This window comes from Mesocricetus auratus, unplaced genomic scaffold (assembly GCF_017639785.1).
Source record: "Mesocricetus auratus isolate SY011 unplaced genomic scaffold, BCM_Maur_2.0 Super-Scaffold_100015, whole genome shotgun sequence".
Classification (NCBI taxonomy): Eukaryota; Metazoa; Chordata; class Mammalia; order Rodentia; family Cricetidae; genus Mesocricetus; species Mesocricetus auratus.
This window is the reverse complement of record NW_024429198.1, coordinates 38,691,543-38,696,740: the sequence shown is the minus strand read 5'-3', so window position 1 is coordinate 38,696,740 and position 5,198 is coordinate 38,691,543. Positions and strand designations below refer to the sequence as shown.

Genomic DNA, 5,198 nt, shown 5'->3' with positions numbered 1-5,198 from the left:
AATATTAAGTTATTTTAAATGTTGCATTAATTCTAAGCCCTAAGTCTACATCAACATAGCAACAACAAAAATCACTTATTCCCGAGGAGTTTTAGCAATTGTGCTAGGAAATATAATTTCTGGAATGGCCAATTAAGTAAAATACATTCCTCCTTATTACTAAAATAAGCAGGAGTAAAAGAACATGGGAAATCCCGTAATGGTGTAGACTGTCTCCAGCCATCCTTATAAAACTTAAATTTTCTGTGCAGTATATCTTCCAGGGTATCTCTGTTTTCAGCTTAGTGAAATACTTATGATTGTACAGAAGGGTCTGTTCCATCAGCCAGTCTTGAGAGAATAGCAAATCCATAACAAATGGTACTGGAGATCTTGGCCAAGGGAATTTCTCTGAGATCTGTTCATTTACAAAATAAAGATAATAGTATCAAGCTAAATGGATTGCTGGAAGGGAAATGATTTGTACATAAAGACAGAAGCATCTGAGTGGGATATAATCATTATATAATTTTATATAACTAGTCCTATGTTTAATATTTTTTAATTATGTTATTGTAATAGTGAAAAGAAATCTGTAAAATGAGTTTACAAAATTTCAATGGAGATTTCAAGTGGCAATCTTTTCCTGGTTCCTCTAGTATTTACAAATTTTCAATAAAAATATACAATTTATAATCAGAAAAAATGTTTTAAAAGCAGTTAGGGATCAATAATTTGTGGTTTACATTCTTGTCTATAAAATATAAACTCATGAATTTTGCATTACAGTTGGTTCCAGTAAAGGACAATTTTCTTGTGTTTTTTTAATCTGGAAATGCAACTTGAGTATATATACATTTCTAACTGAACTCCTCGTGTAGGAGATGGTTTGGGTGCATTTTTAGTTAAAACTCTATGCAGATAACAGGAAACATCTTGTACCACAACCATGCTCATAGAGAGTCCACTCACATTTCTTTCTTGGAGAATACAAATTTACCAAGGTTTTAGTGATCTGAATATTGCAACTGGCATTCGAACCCATGAAGTGTAAACCACAGCCTGTGATTTCAGCAATAGCACTACAGAGTATTTCTGAGTTGTAAATGCCAGGTATCACTAATAGTTTTCATTATGCCAGACCAAACCTGTCTTTCCAGTCACAAAAGGGCTTTTAATCAGGGAAAGTGCTAGATCTTGACAATAGCTCCAAGAGGGCAAAACTGCCATCTCTTTGTGTTAAGATACATCTCAATTAAATGCAGAATTCTATATAACTTTACAAACACCCAGCAGTGTGTGCACATGTATCTGTGCATATGTGTTTGTGATAAACAACATGATGATGAGGAGAAATAGAAATTATTACACTTGATCTTAGCCAAAAGGCCGAGAAGCGATTAGAAATAGACATTATTAAAATCCCAGAAACAACTCAAGTCAGGGAGCTTAAAGAGCAGTAATGCTGTATAGTTATCATAAGCTGTAAATGTCACAATAAAATATGTGTAGTGTGGCTTGAGTGAGATGTCATACATAAATCCCAGGCATTTGAATACTTGGTCCTTGGTTGGGTGGGTATTAAGAGGTGTGTGCTTGCTAAGAGAAGCAGGCCATTGCAGGAAGTTTTCAAAACTGTATTGCATCCAGTGGTCTCTGTTTCCCTCTTGCTGTTTAAGATGGGCATTCAGCTGTACTCTACCAGTTTGCCACCTACTATCACCACTCCACTATCATGGACTCTATCTATCCCTATTGAACCTTAATCCCAAGATACACTCTTTCTACTCTAAGTTACCTTAGTCATGGTGTTTCACCATATCAATGGCAAAGTAACAAAGACAAAAATGGGTACCAGGGAATGAATGAGCTATTTGTTGCTCTGAAGAAGAAGACAATGCGATATTTTGAAGCAATATGAAAGACTCCAGACCTTGAAAAAAGAAAGCAGTTGAATGCTGTAATTGGGGCTTAATGGACCGCTCTAAGTAGGAATGGCATTCCAGTAGGAGCTTGAAAGACAATGCTGAGAGCAATGGACTGTAGAGATCCAGCTCAGGAGGTTCCAGAGGGGACCAATATTAGCAACTCCACTAAAGAGAGTTCTTGTGATACTTTGGCAAGAAATAAAAGTGGCTGCCTTCTACCTATATCGAAATTTCAAGACAGACTAATATTTACCCTGTCATGTGGGTATTAGCAATCACGTGGATCTTCAATGAAAAGGTATAGGGAGAGATTTTAGGTATCTTTAACCACTCCCGTGTGGGTGTGTTCAAGGGTACCTAGAGTGTACAGGGTAAACAGAGCTAGGAGGAGGAGACACTCTCTCTTTGGGTTTCAGTTTTGACCTGGAGAGCAGTGTGCAGACCTTTGGTTCTCAGCTTCCTTGGCTTTTCAAGTAAGTGGTTTCTCTTTCAATAAATATCATAGGACATCCATAAATCTGTGTAATTTAATATTTCTGCTCCAAAAAGGAACAAGAGTGACAGGAAGAAGTCTACAGTCTGGAAAAGCAAGACACTAGCTAGTTTAACATTAGAGCCAAAGACTGAACTGGAGGAAATTCTTTGATGGTGAAGAAGATTAACACCATTACAGCGAGTTCAAATCTGCACTGCATTAGCAGGAAGGCTGTTGTCTTAATTAGGGTTTCTATTGCTGCAACAAAACACCATGACCAAAAAGTAGCTTGGGGAGGAAAGGGTTTATTTGGCTTACCCTTCCATATTATAGCCCATTATTGGAGAAAGTCAGAACAGAAACTCAATTCAGGTCTGGAATCTGGAGGCAGGAGCAGGTACAGAGACCTTGGAGGGAAGCCGCTTATGGTTAGCTTCCATGGCTTTTCCAGCCTGCTTTCTTATAGAACCCAGGACTACTAGCCCAGGGATAACACCACCCATCATGGACTTGGCCCTCCCCCATTGATCACTAATTGAGAAAATGCCTTACAGCTGGATCCAATGGAGGCATTGCCTCAACTGAGGCATCTTCTGCTCTGATGACTCTAGTTTATGTCAGGTTGACATTCAAAACCATCCAGGTCATGTATCCTTAGGTAAGATACCACCAAGACAAGTTTCCAACCAATGAAAGCAAAAGACCTAAGGATTTTTCTGCTTTGGAAAAGTAACAGCAAACAAAACTGCGGCAAACTTGACTCTATGGGGCCAAGCTCTGTCCTAAGCTTGCAGCTTAACTTGGAGGTGCTATCCAAGTGCTACTAGCTTTCAAGTCATAGAAGATCAAAGAATAAAGTTGTCATGGAATCTTCCTCCATAGTTATAAGAGCTTCTGGTGCTAGGCCATGTATAGCAGCAGGCCAGTCCCTGTGTGAAGGCCCTCCGAGGACAAGCAGCACTGAAAGGTCCGTGTGTAAGGTTGTGAAAAGTTATCTTGAATTTCAATGAAGATCCCAAGATGTAGTGCTGTCTTGTTGGTGAGATATCTGCCAAGAAGAGCTGCCTACAAAGTATGGAAGCAGCCCTAAAGTGAGAAGTGTGTTTCTGTCAGCAAAGCTGGAAAGGAAGATCCAGATAACCCCTTTGACATTGGATACAGAGCTACAGTATTTGGGGTGTGCCCTGCCATGGTTCACTAGTTCCTTACTAAACTGTGATACCCACTTTTGAAATGGTAGTATGTATTCTGTGCCATAGTGTGTGGATATATATATATATACATATATATATTTCATTTTACATGGTATTAAAATCAAGAGATTGCCTTCAGTCTCAAAAAAGACCTTGTTTAGGCAAGCTTGAACAAACAAACATTTTAATAGATGTGCTAATGTAGGAGAGGGATATCTCATGCCTAGACAATGATTGCTAAGAATGAGAGGAATACGGTTCCTCAATGAAGACTCCCCTCAAATGGTTATCTAATTCCAAATAGTCAGACCTAAAATCACATACTTATAAGTAACATTATACGGACTCATCAGGTTGTATTGACCTCCACAGGACTTTTATGGGAATATATAATTAAAAATAGAGACAATGGATCTGAGAGAGCATGAGGTAGACTAGATGGAGGAAAGGGGAGGACAAAATAATGTAATTATATATTTTAATTTCAAAGATAAATATATATATTTGAAAAGAGACTTTGGATTTTAAATAGTATTGAGATTGAAAGATGAAGGGGATTCTTGGGGCTGGAATAAATGCATTGTGCATCATGATATAGCCATGAGACTATGGGGGTCAAGGAATGGAATGTGGTGTTTCAAATGAAATTTCCATCATAAGTTTCAGACATTTGAGTATTTGGTCCCCATATATAGCTCTCCTTTAGGCGGCTTTGTAGGTAGGAGGTGAAATATTACTAGGAGTGTGTCTCAGCAGGAGGGGTCTTTGAAGTTTCAACAGACTCTACATATTCCTAATTACTTCACTATCATCCTGCTTGTGGTTTGAGATTTGCACATTCTACCCACCAACTCAGTCCTGCCATCATGAACTGTTACCTTTCTCGAATCATCAGACAAATACACCCTTCCTTCTCTAAATTGCCTTGGTTTGCAAGTTTCATTGGAGCAATTGAAAAGGTGACTAGAATGATATATAAAACCACATTTCTGAAATATTTTACACAAGAACTCAAAATGTGTTTTTTGCTTTTTTTGAAATTTTATGTTCCTAATTAGGAATGTACTTCAAAGAGAAGGTCAGCCTTGTGCTCCGGTGTATGCAGGAGCGCTTCACCACTTCTGGATCCTGATGATGATAGCCACGTTGATCTGCACTTGGTAGGGAAGGCTACTAGTACTTTCTAAAAAGAATCAGAGTCAGAGAAGGTTAGAAAGCTTTAATGATAGAAGACATTCAAAGTCCTCTTCTAATGAGCGAATTGTGGGAGGTCTAGTCTATAAAAGAGAAAGAATGAGTGTGACCTAAGGCAACGAATACTTAATTAAAAAGTACAAGGGACAGATTTTCATAAAAAACTGATGGTGTGTGAGTCATGTTGTGAAACACATATACATGCATGTGTTAAATATACATAAATATATTTAAACATATATATATGCATGGGTATTATATAAATTGTGCTTTATTTTACACACACACATATATATATATATACTACACACATACAATATGGCACATATTTATTTACTTGTATGTGGTAAGCAGCAACTAGGAATTGAAGAAGGGATGTATGCACAGCTCATGACAAACAGAACTGCATGGGAAAGCCATAAAATGAGA

The 5,198-nt window shown here is 37.8% G+C and overlaps 1 pseudogene; it reads right to left on the bottom strand.

Annotated features, from left to right (window-relative positions):
• Positions 1-1,214: 1,214 nt before the first annotated feature.
• On the bottom strand, positions 1,215-1,380 carry LOC121144410 (annotated as a pseudogene).
• Positions 1,381-5,198: the final 3,818 nt, after the last annotated feature.